Here is a 16,840-nt window from a genome sequence, read left to right as displayed (position 1 = left end):
GTAGACATCTTAGGTGAGCTTAAACCGGAGTGACCAGAGGACACAAATTTCCCCAAAATGGGAACCCTGGACTTCTCCACCATTGGTGAAACTGGGATCCATGAGCTGAGCTAGGATCAATTAGAGAAATCAAGGTCCATTCTGACTTAATGTCACACTGCTGCGCCAAGCTGGCCCACATCTCCTGTGTGACCTGATTGCTGGAACTCTGGTTTTAACACCAAAGCTCCTGCAGCCTTAGAAATCCCTCAGTCTGGGGAAACTGAGGTAATGGGTCACCACCCCTGGCACTCACGTGGCATCTGCCAGGATGTCCCAGGTTGATTTGTGGTGGAGCAAGGATAGAGATTGTAGTGATACAGATAACTTTTGTAAATAATCTAAAAACCTACAAAATGTTAGGAAAGTGGAAAATGACTTCTGCTGTCTCTAACAGCAATCTTCTTTGTTTAGTTCAAAATGAACAGACACTGGAGACATACACCATGAAATGGGACATCTGGCCTCATCCCTAACCTGGAACTCCCCCTTCCTGTCCACTAGAATACATAGCTAGACAAATCTTAAGGTAAACTCCCTAACTACAAGGAATTGTTACATCTGGGTTAAAGTGAACTGTCTTGTTTCTATAATTTGTACATAGGTAATGTGAACTGAGAAAATGAAGTGTAACCACCTGAATGAGATCATAGCTGTAAAACCTATAAAAGAGAAAACTGCAACCCAATAGTCGGTCGATCCCTGGTACTGCCTTTTTGAGTGTGATCAACCTATGCTAGTAAAATAAACTTTGTGTTATTTCACTTCCATTCAGCTGGTCTCTGTGTGCGTGTCACTTGCCAATTCCTTCCACAACAGTAAGACAATCCGACTGTCCATTCAACCACTGGACATGAGCCCCATTCCACTTGGCTGAATCCTCAGCAAAAATGAAACTACCTCCCAGTGCACAGAGCACAGAAGCCCCCAAAACCTGATGTGGAATGAAAGATGTCAAAGAGTCCACATCTCCACTCCATGCCTGTGGAATTCCAGAGACCACCTGACAGACAGAAGTCAGATCTGCAGTAATGAATGTAACTGTACTGTCTACCTAGAATGTACCAATAAATTAAATTAAAAAAAAAAAGGAAGTCAGATCTGTGGCTTCACAGGGCTGGGGTGAGGGGACAGAACTGGGAGGAGCACCAGGAGTTGGAAATATATCCTAGCTTGTTCCAGGAGGGTGCACATATATCAACTACATGCTTCCAGTGGGTTTGTTTTCTTGTTCGTAAATTATACTAGAGAAGCTGACTTTCAAAAATTCCTGATAATACATGGTATGGAGCACATTGTAACAAACAAGCACACCTTGTGCCCAGGGGTGAAGGTGGCCTTTGCCCTGGCCTGGGACTGAGATGTCCAAGAAGCTGTGGGGATGGAACAGAGGGTGGGAAGGGAAGAGGTGCTCCTAGGACAGAAGTGAGGGTCACTGTTGACCCTCATGGAAAGGTCAGGCTGGGTGAGGTAGGAGTGGCACCCCAGGGTCAGGGACAGCCTGTTGATAAAATGTGTCCTTGTCCCCCCATGGAAGAGACCGTGCTTCAGAAGAAATCACTGTCTGCCTTGATGGAGGGGTTGGGGCAGGACAACACCGGAAGCCAAGAGACTCATTAGTGAGCTGGGATGATGGCCACCAAGGCTGACAGAGGAATAAGCAGTGGTCCTGGGGGTGGCAGTGACCACAAATATGCCATCTGTTTAGTAATATCAGGTGCACAGGAAGTGGGAACAAACCTGAGATACGGACCTGCTGAGGGGCCACCCATCCACCTTTCACAACAAATCCAGGACAACAGTTCAGGGAGGGGTAAGGCAGGGTCATGATCAGCCATGCTGTGAGCCTGCCCCCTTCGCCACCCTCTCTGCTCTTTCCAAAGCCTCACAACGGTGCCCAGGCTCTGCCTGGTTTCTTTGTAGTCTAGGCTCCCAGAAACATGGCCTCTTCCAAAATGCCCCAATTCCCTACCCCTCCCTGAATCACAAAATGAGAACTGAGACCAGGCATAGGAACACCCAGCCCTGTGGCCCCTCTATTACCTCCAACCTGCACCCGTGGGCTGGGCTGGAAATTACCATCTATCCTACATGGTACAGACCTTCCAACACCAGTAAGAAATCCATTGCCAAGACTGACCCTTCTTGGTTGGCAGTAGGTCCTCATATTTTGGAGCAAGCAATTCTGCAGAACACTGAAGCATGTGGCTCTGTGCACAAACCCAGCCATGGAAGTGATGCAATCGGGTTCTCAGTTCTGGGTTTCCTGGAAGCCAGGTCAGTATTACCAGTCAGCTGTCTTCTCTGAGAGAAAAACTAATAGAAAATTCTAGATGTTGATTACACACCATTTCATGGGCACATTTATATAAAGAGAAGTGACTTCCCTGAGAGCAGGCCCAACAAGGCAGCCACAGGAACCCAGGGTAGCAGGTGAGCTGCCCAGGACCTCCTGCCCTAGAGCAGACTATCAGACCACCCTATAGCAGAGTCCCTCACCCAGGAGACCTGGGGACCTGCAGAGGATCAGAACACTCTTTGGGACCTGTGTCCACAGCTGGAGCTGGAAGGGGCTGGCAGCCCAGGCTGACTGTCCTTCTTGGCTGGATTCACACCTTTGATCCTTTCTCTGGGGCTGAGGAAGCAGCCAGAAGCCTCCAGCACAGGCTCCTTCACAGGCTGGGGATAAATGCTTCTGCTATGGTGTCAGGGACAGGAACTGGGTTGAGAAGAGAAGAAAAGGAAATGCCAGACTTTTCTAGTTAGCAGTTAGTTTTATCTGTTTGCAAACAATAGCTGGACTTGACTGTCAGGAAGACAAAGGGAAATGAGACTCCCTAAACAGGCCAGGCCCACTTGTTTATCAGATAATTCCTTTGGAAAGCAGATTTGCTGGTTTCCTGGTCGGAGTAACTTGTGGGGAATGGGAAGGAGTCTGGAAGACCTCGGACTACTTCCTGTGGACCTTGGGCAAATCAGTTAGCATTTCTGCCCCTCAGTGTCCTGATCTGTAAAAGAGGGGTGCTGACATGATGGAGGCCCAATCTTTTAGCACCTGACACAGCCCAGTAAATTTTGTATCAGTGGTTGTTACACTAGCAGTATTCAGGACTGCATAGTTCATATGCAAAGTCCATGTCATTTTGCATAAAGGACTTGAGCACCAGCTGTTGGTGTTGAGGGCCCTGGAAGCCCTTGCTCACAGTACAGAGGCGCAGGCAGCTGCACCACTGTTATCTGCATCCTCAAATAAAGAATTGAAAACCTCAAGGACTCTGGACTCACAAGCTCAGGCAGTGTAGCTCCCACCTAGCCTGCTGTTCTGCCACAGCACAAGCATGACTAGAGTTGTTAATGTGTACCCAGAGTTATCGGGGGAAAAACAAACGCATGCCACAAGCTCTGCCTGAGAACACAAGCTACAGCGTAGTTTATCTTAGGCAGATTAATGCAGAAAACATACAGGACTCCAGGGCCAGTGTTCAGACTGGGCTCTGATTCCTGCAAATGCACTTAGCAGCTGCTCCTAACAGAGGCCAGAAGGGCCTGTGTCACCCCAGGAGGGATGAGTCAGGAGGAGACACTGGGTGGACCATCAGCTCCCACCACTAGCCGGGGAGCCCCAAGGGCTCCATAGAGGGGTCTCCTCTCTGCATCTACAAAGTGGTATCTGGAAGGAAGTCCAGGTTTCTGCAAGGGACCTCACCAAGTTACAAAGGAACCACTCAGGCAGGGAAACCAGCAGGAAAGAAAATACTGGAAAGACAGATGCTTCTGGCCATGGCACTCTTATGCAGGACCGTAATAACTGAGAGCTAGCTCATTAGGAAGGCCCAGGTCACGGGCTGCCCTGCAGCTCTGGAGATAAGCTGGAGGCCACTTGTGTTTCCATAGTCAGGATTCAAGCCTCACACTTATTCTCTTCTTCTAAGCTTCAAAATTCCAGTCTGCTGCTCATCAGCTGTGTGACTAGCAAATCACGTAAGTTTTCCAAGCCCCCAAAAGAATAGGTAATATTATTATTATTATTATTATTATTATTATTATTATTATTATCATTATCATTATTATTAAAAGTGTTTGAGTCTTTATAGGATCATTTCAGGCATAAATATCATATAGCACCAGGCTAGGCAAATTTTTTTCTATACCGTCAATTATAAATGTTTCAGATATTGTGAGCCAAGAAATCTATTTCATATATATGTATACAGATATAGATATATGCAAAAGTGTATTAAGTGGGATATATAGGATTACATTGGGCTCTCGAAACCCATAGGTTCTGCATCCATAGATCTGCCAACCTCAGATGAAAAATATTGAAAAAAGTGGTTAGAGTTGTAGTTCAGTGGTACGCAGTGTGCTTAGCAAGCTGGAGGCCCTGAGTATTATCTCCAACATCAAGAAAGAAAAAGAGAGAGAGAGAGAGAGACAGAGAGAGAGAGAGAGAGAGAGGGAGAGGGGGATGGGAAATGGAGGAGTAGAGGGAGAGAGTAGAGAGAGAGAGAGAGAGAGAGAGGGAGATGGGAAATGGAGGAGTAGAGGGAGAGAGAGGTAGGTAGAGGGAGAAAGAAGGAAAGAAAGAAAAATATTTTTTTAAAAACTATGTACTAAACATGTAAGCAGTTTTTTTCTAATATTATTCCCGGAAAAATACATCTGTTTACATAGCACTGCATTAAGTGTTATATGTAACCTAGCAGTGATGTAATTATGAGTGAGGATATGTGCAGGTTTGACACAAACATTTTCCTAAGGGACTTGAGCACAGCGGGCTTTGGTGTCTTGAAGATGTCATAGACACAAACACCATGGCTCTACAGGGCCAACCATATATGGGAAGTACAGGTAGAAAACTCCAGCCCTCTGTGCCTGTCTGCCTGAACCACCTCCACCCTGGCCACCTCCCCTTGAAGAGCTGGCTGGAAGTGAGACCACAGCAATTCCATTTTCCAATCTCGGTGCCTGGTGATTGCACTAGCGATCACATCACATCCCAGGATGGAAGTGACCGCCACGGCCCAGAAAGCAGCAAGATGTGTCCTCTGCCAGGTAAAGGGGATGCTGGAAGCCAAGTAGGGGTAAGGAAGTAGCCTCCAGCCCAGTGGTGTTCAGACTGTGCTCCAGGGGACCCTGGGGTTCCATGATGTGATTTGGGGTGCCCACAAAATCTGTTTTCCTCTTCATATTTTGAGGTGACATGTAGGTTTCTTCTGCCCCCAGGGTTCCAATTCTATATCAAACAGTAACAAGGCATGAAAATCACATCTTTTTGTCCTACGCACTTTATACGTGGAGGGTTTGGAGAGCTCTGATCTCTGCTCCCCACTGTGATGTAGCCCACGAGCTGGAAATGATTCCCAGCAGACCCAGTGCAGTCCAACCAGGCAACCCTGTAACTGTGAGCTCAAAATCAAGGGGACACCTGAGGGGACAGGTACCATCACAGGTATTCTCTGAGGGGGGCCACACGGGTCCCAGGATGGGCTGCAACCCGCAGGGCGAGCACAGACCAGCTCAGGAACCCAGGATGTCACAACACTTCCCAGGCCCTGTTACCGGGGTCCTCCTCTCTGATTCTCCGTTCTGAGTCTGTGGATATGAGAACTGATCTTCACTGGACAGAAAGAGGGGTCCCAGGCCTGATGGCCCCCAAAGGATGACAACTCAACTCAAGGATGCACCCTCGGGCATGTTCTGGGGAAGTGGTGCAGACAGATAGGACACTTGGGAGGACAGCAGCTCTATCCTACCCCCTTAGGGCTGCAGGACTGAGGTGCCCAAGATCACAGGTTGTCTAGAGGGCATAAGGATAGGATGGGTGTTAGCGTTAGAGCCCGCTCTTGGCATTAGAGGTGAGAGAAAGACCTCAATATTATTTTCTTGGTCTTCCCCTGTGACAAGAACTTTACCTATACTATGCTATTTAACCCTCTCCAAGGACAAAATTAGAATTTAATTAAGATTTCATTGGTTTTATTTTCTGTTCTAGAATTGGGCAACACTTTATTCCACAGAAAGGAGCAGTGGTCCTAACGGATGCAGCCAAGGAGCTGGGTTTTACAGGCAGAGAAAGCTGAAGAAAGCAGAAACCAAAGAAGGAAAAGCAGGTCAGTGACTTCAGAATTACTTTCCTCATAAGGCTGGACAGGGGCACAATAAGGAACAATAGGAAAATGACTGGTTGATGTCGCTGAGGTTCCCTCATGTTACTTTGTGTGAGGATCAAAGGATGTAAATGTGGCAGAGGAAACTTCTTTTTCTTGCCAAGCAAAACCACATCTGGGAAGTCTCTTGTTTCTCCTGGTTTCTCAGAAGGTCAGATAACAGCATAGTTTCAGTTTGCTGACATGGGACTTGGCATAGGTGACTCCATCTTGGTTTTTCACCTGGTCCCTTGGGGCACAATTCCAGGGCCTAGTCCAACCCGGTAATTTTGCAATGTGGGTATAATAACCCATTTTGCCAGAGTGAAGCAAGGCTTAGAGATTTAAAAAGTGGTTTCAGTCACACAGCTATTAAATGACAGTCTGGCCTTCCGGGTACTTTTCAGATCTGCCGCTGTGCTGTGAGTCCTCAGAGCCGGAGTTTGGACACATGCCCAGAATGTCCCCACCCACTCTGGCAGAAGGCAGACAGGAGCAAGGGATGGTCTTATTCAACCTCCGCTGGAACGGCCTGGCCTCTGGTGAGAAAGCCACCACTAGGACACATCCAGCCACCTCCCCAGAGAGAGTCCCCGGAAGGAGACAGTGGAGGTGGCGCTGGAACAGATGCCCTCTGCCACGCCAGCTCTGAGCCTCTGCTTTTCAAGACAGAACAACCCCTAGATGGTCTCTCAGGCCTTGTCAGTCAGTGGTTTCCCAGAGGACTCTAAGATTTTAGGAATAAGGTTTTTACAGCTGCTCTACCATAGTGGGAAAAGGACAGGTTTGGGAATTAGAGAGGGATTCCTTGATCCCCAAAGTGAATGGGTTCCCACAGTGGAAAAAGAACCCAAGCAGATAAAAGAATGGAGAAGGGTTTGTTAATCACAGCAAGTGACTGCATTCGAGGAAGTTGCTGCCTAGCAGCTAATGTCTTTCCCTCTTGACTTTGGATTCATCCTTGTCAGGATGGGAAAGCAGCCATGGGTTCCATACCCATGGGTGCGGGGACCCAGGGAAGAAATATGACAGGCGCCCTAGGCACTGCACACCAGTTACTTCAGCCCTGCCGCAGCCCCGGCGTTCACAGGAAGCTGACGAGATGAGGGCTGGGTTCCTCCACTCCTGAGGGAATTCTCTCACCTGGCCTTGCAGCAGCCCAGGGAAGTCCACAAGTGACCCCTGCACGCTCAGACCAGTTAGACCAGGTTCTGTAAAGTCATGAAACGTGGGGCCGAGGGCCCAGCCTCACCAGAAAGACTCCATATCCTGGAATTTGTCAAGAGACTTGGGAGCCAGACAGCTCCTGTCCCCTCTTCCTACTAATGGACACTGTGGATCCGCAGCCTGACGCTCTGCTGGCTTTCACCTCCCAAGGGAGCAGACCCACCAAGAAAGAAGGGGACAAGAAAGACAATGCTGGGCTTCTTCTCAAAAACAGCACAGACTGGGAATTCTGAAACATGCTTGGGCTCATTCCAGGGGGTCCCTGTGCAGGAAGAAAGGAGGGTGCCACCTCTGGCTGGAAGTGGGACCCTGTGCCATAGTTCTCAACCCACCTGTGTGCAGATGGGCACTGACTGTGGGCAAAGTCCAGCACTGCTTCCGCCAAACTTCCGGTAACTACTGCACAGTACACAAGGCCTGGGCTCTCTGGGAAGCCGACTTCAAAGGCCTTTGGGAGGGGAAAACTGATCTTACAGTTGAAAGGAGGTCACTGCCCCTGGAAAGGAGGGCAAAGGACATTTGGAAACACAGGAGTGACTATTTGCTCAGAAGGACATGGCACTGTGTGTACCCAGAAGAATCACAGAGGGCTGGTGAAATGTGTTCAAAGCATAAACTTGAAATATCTGGTCACAGTTGTGCGTACCACACCCAGCTTCTTAGGTGAGTTGGGTTTTTTTGTTTGTTTGTTCGTTTGGTTTTTCCCTCACTCAGTTTATTGATGTACTTTAGGTATACAGTATAGTTACATTCATCATTGGGATCTTGTGCCTTTACATGACAGATGTTGGTTCTCATTTTTTCCCCTTGTCCGTAGTGAGTTTTTTACACTTCAAGATGTGAGGTGAGCTGTTGGTTAGGGAGGCCCTGCTGCACAAGGATGATGGGGATATAAACCCACAGAGGAAGCTGGGGGCAAAGGAGCCCAAACATGATGACCCTAGAAGCAGCCAGGCACTGGCAGGACCCCAGCTGGTGTGGGACACAGGGGCCCAGGCGACTCGGGCCATACAGCTTCCCCCCACGATCAGAGCCATCTCCCTCTGAGTGGGGTGAGCACAGGAAACAGTCTAAGATGAAAGTATCACATTTTCTCGTTTTTGCTTAATCACCACTTTTTTTGTTACCTTGAAGAGAAATCTCACGAACAAAGGGGGACTTCTGATGAACACCAGCACAGGGTGGGCCTGCAACGTGACTGTGACCCCTTTCATGCCCAGGGCTTTCTGAGCAGGCAGCATCCACACAGCCTAGCAGGACATAGAAGCTCATGCCATCTGATTTGTAGAATGGGACTTGTCCCCTCCGCTCAGCCACAGTGACCCATCCAGGGAGTGCATCTGACTCTTCCTCACTCTCTCTCAACCATAAGTATTAGGTAGGATTTTCTTTCTTCACATGGGTTGCTGTGAATATATAAGCTGCACCTTGAACTACCCGTGACTAAAATGCCTGCCATATACAGAGAACTGACTCAAAAGACACCAAGGTAAGGCTTTCATGGTGCCTGGATCAGGCCATGCCTGAAGGCTGCTCTCTTCCTAGATCTTACTTTCTATGAGTTAACAAATGTTTTATGTGTCAATAAATAATTATCTGCCTCTCTCTTCCCCTTTCTCTGCTTTCCCCTTCTTCCTCTTCCTTCTCCTCTCTTTCTTCTTCTGTCCTCCCCTTTGAGATAAGTTATCACTTACAAATAAAAAAAATTTAATGATAAATATGTTTAGTTGTAAGGAGTAGGATTGTGTGTAAAAAGTGTAGATTTCTACTCTTCTACAAACTTTTGTCCATGATTCAGAAGAAAGAAAAACACCGAAAGTAGCCTCATAGAATTAGAATTTTTGAAATATTACTTTTACGAACATTTTGATGACAGAAATTGCCTGTTTGTTGGACCTAAATCTAAAGCCCACCCTTCAGAGAACAGCCCAGCCTTGGAATGCAGGCTACAGTCCCCCGTCATGTCGCAGCTACCCAAGGAAGCGCTTCCCAAAGGACAGAAGGCCCAGTGGACCCACGCAGTCCTTTGATTCCAGAACAGAAAGGCTGCTGTTGTTGAGGCTTTGAAACATTATGAAAACACTTCCAACAAGCAAACATAAAATGTCTCTCGGCAAGCCTAGCTGTGCTCTGCGCTGGCTGAGACCTCTTGTCCCCAGTGGCCCCAAGCTCTGCTGGGCTGTGCTTTGGGCAGAGGTCCCAGCCACCCGCAGCTCGAGGCCAGTGTGGTGGCATTGGCCAGGAGCGAAGGCCACCTGCTGCTGAACAGTACTAGGAGCTGGACACGGCCCAGAGCTAACTGTGACCTCATGGAGCAGATGTTTTGATAGGGAAATTCTGGGTGGCCAAATGTAGATAACTTATAGGACTTAGGGAGATGGGAGTGCGGATTCCACTAGGCAAAAGGACAGTGTGGCGTCTGCTGTGTCAGGACCTCCAGGGACCTCACAAAAGCATCTGCCAGGTGACCTGCAGCTGTCTGGGGCCTCCCTAGGGCACAATCACACAGGAGATGGGCTCAAGGGGGCATGGGCCCTGCGTGGACACTGAGTGAACACTGCATAGTTTGGACCCTGAGAAGTACGAAGGCTCCTATAGGATAGGGAGCACATTGGTACACAATGGCCAGAGCTCCAGCCTTACCCCTTAAATACACATAGACAAAGCACCCTCCTGGGCGCCCTGCTCGGGACCCCTCCCCACTAGCAGGAGCTCTACTCCCCTGCCTTGATAGCTTTTACCCCACCTCCTCCACCCACAATTTCATTCTTCAACACTGTGGGACGCAGCTCCACTGTTCCAGGGACATAACAGCTCTGTGCCCTTGATCACGATGCCATTCAATGAAGGAGCTAAATGGCAGCCCCTAGGGGTGTCCCTGCCACCATCCTGAGAGTCATGCCTGAAAGTGGTAACCAAGAATCCATCAGCCAGAATCCTGGGCCCCCAAATCCCAGGCCTCTTTTTCCCTGCATTCTCAGAATGGATCAGACCACAAGCTCATCCTCCATGAGGCTCAGCAAGCACCAGCCTTGGAAGGGCCAGGGGATCACCAAGGAGCACTTCAGTTTACAAAGGGGAAACTGAGGCCCAGAGAGTGAGTGGTGCATCCAATGCCACATAGGCACTGCTGGTGATTACTCCATCCCTGGCTTGATCCACTGCAGAACACGTGACATCCTGAACAATCTGTCTTCCCAACACCTGCCCCAGCCTGGGGCCAGATGGTGACCCTTGTGTGGATGGCATGGCAGGGAAACAGGTGGAGTTATGGCTCCCCCAAACTTTGGAATTTACCTTTGTCCTTGTGAAACAAGGATTTTCTTTTCTTCTTTCTTTCCTTCCCTCCACTCCCCTTTCTTTCTCTTCCCTCCCTTCCTTCCTTCCCTCCCTCCTTACTTTCCTCCCTCTCCCCCCTCCCATGCTGAAGATGGACCCCAGAGAGCCTTGAACACCCCATGCAAGCATCTACACTGAATTACACCCCTAGCCTCATAGTCCCATCTCAAAACTTCGTTTTACAGTTTTTGGTAAACAATTCTAAAGACACAGGAGGAGCTTGAATTACTTAATTCTTATTTGTGAATGTATAGAAACATGTATGCACGGGTTTCTACACACACACACACACACACACACACACACACACACACACACACACACACACACACACACACACACACACACACACACGTATATTATGTATGAATATACCACATGAAGGGGAAAGCAGTACAGGCTGCATCACACACCACAGAGGGAACCCACGCCTCTCCGCACACACAGCTATCGGCCCAGCCCTGGAAGTGTCACTCACTGCCTTCTCTGCGACTCATGCTTAAGCTCTGGCACCTGTGATACAGTGTCACTGTTATGGTTAGAACACGGTCATCATCATGACCCTTAAGCTTCCATGCATTGGAAGTTTGGTCCCAGGGTGGTGGTGTTGGGCAGTGGGGACCCTGTAGAGACTGGGGCCTGGTGGGACATCCTCAGGGACCAAGCACTTCTCCTGGGATCCCTCCCTGTTACACAAGTCCGAGCCTGGCTTCCAGCTCTCTGGCCTCCCGTCTGGGAATGTGATCTCCCACATTGTCATCGTCACTGTGAGGTGACTCAGAGCTGCTTAATTTTCGGCTTGCAAAGCTACAACATAAATCATTCTTTTTTCCCTCTAACATTAGGCAGCCTTTGGTACTGTGTTGCAGTGATGAAAACCTGATGCGTGCGGAGACTGTTGTGAAAGAGCTGGGGGTGGGGAAAGAGCAACTCTTCAGTGAGTTCGGTGGGACAGGCTGATGGGTCTCCCTCCCCAGGGCTGGGAGCTTTCCCTCCAGTCCCCTGAAGCAGGACAAGAGGGCAAGAGTGATTATGATGGTCTGGGGCCACTGTGGATCTCTGCACACAAGGGTGTGGGCATCTTTCCTCCCTCGGCCCCTGAGCCTGGCTGCTTCTCCATCCAAACAGGAGCATCAAGACCCCCATGGGCTCAGGTTCAGGGTCCTGTCAACAATGACAAGTGCTTTTGGAGGTGCCTGAACCATGCAGGTGGCCAGAACTTGTCAAGTTTCCCTGTCCCTACCCTCATCATACAGGTTCCTGAGTTGAGGACCTGAAAGTCCTGGTAGCCCGTGGCTGTCAAAGGCCTCGCCCAATGGGGCCCCAGGTAACAGCAAAACTGGTGACTCAGCTTGTGTGCTCACCATTTCCCTACTGCAAACATGGGATCAGCTGTGTTGCTACAACATTTCATGTGTTTGCCCTTGAAAGTGCTCTCATTGGGTAAGTGGAACACAAAAGTAAAACTTGTCTTGGGCCTGCCATAAAGATGGCTTTGGTGGCTGGAGGGGGACCCCAGGGGAGCACTGTTCTCATAAACCCACAAATTTCAAGTGACTTCAGACACTTTGGACACACCGAACACATAGGTCTCACGTACATACACATACAGACACACATCACGGTCCCCTTTCCACAAGAGACCACACGATCAACCTGCCAATCACAGCGACTTCCTACAGCCACCACGTAGATGACCTGAGGGAAAAACTAATGACACCAGGAGACCATAAAAGACAAGTGTTTCCTGCTGCTGTGTGGACTTCTCCCCAGTCACCAATGGTCTCTACACATTGCTAGCACTCTACCTACCCCTTGTAGCCACTCTGCCTTTTTTTAAAGTGCTGATTTTAGTCTCTGTGATAGGAAGCCAGCCATACAAGCATCAGTGGGTGAATAGATCTAAGGCGTGCTTTCTTCATGACAACACCAAAAATCAGGAAAAGACTGGACAACCCACCGTGACCCACAGCTGAGGAGACTTCTTCGGGACACAGAACCAGCACAGGAAAGAGAGCAGCACTGCCACAGCAAAGAGCTTTCCAGGGAGCATTCAGGCACACTCTCTACCTACACTGAGTCGCCTTTCACATCTGTCCTCTGGGCTGCAGGCAGCTTTCTTTGCCACTTTGGAGAAGGACATTTTAAAAGGCATTGCAGGAGCCTAATGTAATGGAGGAGAGTTTGGCCCAAGCCCTGCAGAGGCTTGGCATGGTAGCCAACCAGAGAGCAAAGGACTCTACTTCCAGCCCCAGTGATGTGGTATGCAAAGGGTCTTGGTGAGCCAGTGCAGGAACACAAGAGGGAACAAGGACCTAAAGAGGGGCACAAGTGTCTAGAGCCCCAAAATACAGTGAAGGGACATAGAGGACCCTGCAGATAGGGTTCAGTGTTTAAAGATGATTTTTGAGCAATAGACAGACAGAATGTGTTTGCTTTTATTTAAACCAGATTGAAATTATGAAACAGAATGTATTGTGTGGGATGCAGCAGCTCATCAGGTCAACCAGAGAACAAGATCAGGGCAGGACAGACACCTGACCATAGCTCACAGAGCAAGCAAGGAATATTCCCCTGGTCAACACGAGAGGGCCACTGCTTGTTATTAGTAATTGGATGTACACATATTCGTGTCAACTTTTCACCCTCTGGATTTGGTTCTCCAATAATTCTTTAGTGGTTATTATGAAGTAATGAGCCCAAGAACTTAAACAAGGTCTCCTGCCAGCAGCTAGCCCCAGTTGGCCAGTGAGGGTCATCCTGGAAGCTGATCACATAGCCCCTGTCAAGCCTGGGGGCATCTGTACTGACCCCTGTGAGAGCCCTCAGCCAGAAACATCCTGGACCAAGGTCTTAAGAGCCCTGAGTTAAGTGACTATCATTTCTCAAGGGATCAAGTCTTGGGGAAATGTTTTAAATGGCAAAAGATAAGGAACACCACATCTACTTTGGCTGTTACGGCAATTACTCCAAATTGTTAACTCTCTTGTGAATGGTTGAAGTAGCAAATACATGACTTCTGTGGGAGACAATGATCGGTTATTAGCATTTCATTCATGACTAAAGTAAAATTTTAAATGAGAAAAAGTAGGAAACAAACTGTTATGCAACAGAGAAGTTTAGGCAGCTTGTAAATCATAAATCAGAGACCTGCGTTCAAAGTTTGATTCAGCTACAGTTTTAAAACAGTGTACATTTGTTACTTTAAGATCCTTGCCTCAGTTTTCAGCCTGTGAACTATACATAATACTATAGCATTTGCTTTTTTTACTCCTTGGAAGAGTGTTAAAGTGACCCGATGATATTGAAGATAAGAGGGCCTTTGGAACACACACTCCGATGACAGAGAAGAGTTCTTAATCATTGAGAAATACCAAAACTGTTGTTTCTTTTAATCCCCATACATTCACTAGCCCAGCCCTCCACAAAATTAGACAACTTATGAAGTCAAAAACAAAGCCAAAAATAAAATGTGTCTGCATTGTATACACAAAATGTCATAATAATGAACTAGAACTCTGAGAAATTTAATTGGACCTACACACATGAAGAAAGCTCACTCTGCAGGGAAAAGCCTGCACCCTGGCCAGGTCAGCTTTCATGAAAGCCAAATGGATATGAATAACTCACCTGGAAGGGACATCCTCAGAGGATGAACAGAGTCAGGTGTCCTAGCACACACGTCATCTGTGTCTGTGTGGAGTTGGCCATGGGCTCCAGCTTAGCCCCATTCTTCATAACTCTTCCTGGGATTAAAAAAAGACCATATATGGAGAGTCACAGACCATGTGTCTTAGCCTGCTATCTGCTATTTTAAGAATACCTTAAATTGAATCATTTATAAAGTGTGGCCCTCATCATTCTAGAAGTGGAAGTCCAGGAGCACAGGGCTGACATCCAGTGAGAACTTCCTATTGTATCCAACATGGCAGAGGCAACACTTGAACAAACACAGTAAGCATGCTCACTATTGTAACAGTCATTTTCTTAATAATCCATTAACCCATTAATCCATGAATGATTTAATCCATTCCCAATGCTGGAGTCCTCATGATCCAAAGGTCCCACCTCCAAATGCCATTAACATATAAATCTAGGAATTAAGAATCTAACACATGAAATTTGGGGAATACATTCAAGCCATAATACACATGATGAAATGTTTCAATATTATTTAATGTCAACCGAAGAATATAAAATCTGAAATCCTGCCTATTTGTGTCTGAGAACTGGAACCAGCAACCAAGGGATCCTATGACCCCAAAATTAAAAAGGACCCCCAACCACCATCTGCTGCATCCGAAGGGCTAACCTGCTAACCAGAGTAGAGAGACCTAGGGATGAGAAAATACTGGGTCAAGCACTAGAGAACTGAGGTAGACAGACTATCCGCCCAACCTGACATTTTTCTGACTCAGGATTTCTAGGCAGTTCCAAATCCAAACCCCCTCAACAAAGGTGGGAGGACACAGTTGTTCTTGCAGTCCAGCTCCTGCCTAGACACCCACTTTGGGGTTGTCGACTTTAAACAAAAGCAGCAGATCTTACTGGGTCCTGACAGCAGGCTCATGCTTTTCTCCCTCTGTTCACAGCATCCTCTGGCTGGAGAGGTCCACTTTGGCTCAAGCAATCTTCTTCCATAATCTCCTTTATGCTCAATTTTGGGCCAAATTTTCTTATAAGACTGATAATAAATTTTTTAGATGTCTTTCGGTTTTGGTGTTCATCTCTCTAAAGCATGGGGTTTGTGGCTAGGCCCTCTTGCTGTTCTAAGGGCAGACCTGCCTGCAGCTGCCCCTGCAGGATGCTCTCGGTGAAGGCCAGCTGTTTCTTCATCCCATTTCCCTTGGACAGGATGCAATTGAAGGGATAGCAGCATCCAACAGTTGGCCACTAAGATCCCCTTTGAAAGTAGACTCTGTCCTTCATGACTCTTCAGTACCCTGCACTGGAGGCCAGTACTTGGTTGGGAACACATGTCCCTAACTCATCTGCAATGGGTTGTGTTGGATTCTTTCCACCCATGTGAATATGGGCTACTCAGGGTAGGGGGGGAAAGCTCTAAAATATAAGAGTCAATTACATCAAATTCTGTCAGCCTCAAAATATGAGAATGAGTACCCCATTTTCCCTATCTCTCTGAAAGTTCCCACCACCTCCCAATAGTACCATGGGCTGGTGACCAAGCCCTTAACACATAAGCTTTGGGAAACACTTAAGATCCAAACCCATCTATGACTGGCTATTGTGCCTAGTGGTACAATAGGGACCATGCAGCCAGCAAAACCTGAACTATTTACCGTCTGACCCTTTAAACAGGAGTTTGCTTAGCTGATGAGGCAGATAGCTAATGCTCCAACTGATTTCTGTGGCCAGCATTGTTCTAGGTGATTAGCATTTAATTCTCTCAACAAAATTTGAAATGATTCAGTGAAACTAGGCCAATTTTATAGATAAGAAAACAGAGATGGAGAATGGCTAAGGAAACTTCTGTAATGCCAACAACATAATAGGGACTAGGCCTTAGTCCAGGCCAGTCTGAGACCAGGAGACACACTCTTAGTGGCTGAGCTATAATACCTGAGAACTCTATCAGGCATGGGCCCTCCCACAGGCCTGATTAATTCATGTTTCCCAAGCTGCCTTTGGATGCCCAATAAAGTTCCAAAGTTACTGCCATGGGTCATTGGGAAGAGATGCCCCTCCTCTGTTTAACCTGGCATTGTGGTGCTCTATATCCTCAACTTTGGAAGAATGGGCCCATCTTTAGGATCCTGAACATCTCTGAACTCCAATAAATCTGAATTTCTAGCCTTGGTTCATGACTTGCTGATGAGTCCAGGAACCTCACCCATGCAGTGGCAGTAGCTGTAAGTGTGTTCTTTCCTGGGACTCCAACCAGGACTTCCACGTGCACTGATTCCCTCCTCCAGGGACCCTTCAAGCCACAGCACTGGAGACACTCAGCTTGACTCAGCACATTTCAGCCAGGATAAGGCACAGCCCTCCCAGAACTGGTTTTATTTCATGTTGACTCAACTGAACTTTAAAAATAACTCACAATTTTTTCTTTTCCCAACAATGAA

The sequence above is a fragment of the Fukomys damarensis genome, unplaced genomic scaffold, assembly GCF_012274545.1.
Source record: "Fukomys damarensis isolate Sample0158 unplaced genomic scaffold, DMR_v1.0_HiC HiC_scaffold_9, whole genome shotgun sequence".
Taxonomy (NCBI): Eukaryota; Metazoa; Chordata; class Mammalia; order Rodentia; family Bathyergidae; genus Fukomys; species Fukomys damarensis.
Note: the sequence above shows the minus strand (reverse complement) of the source record.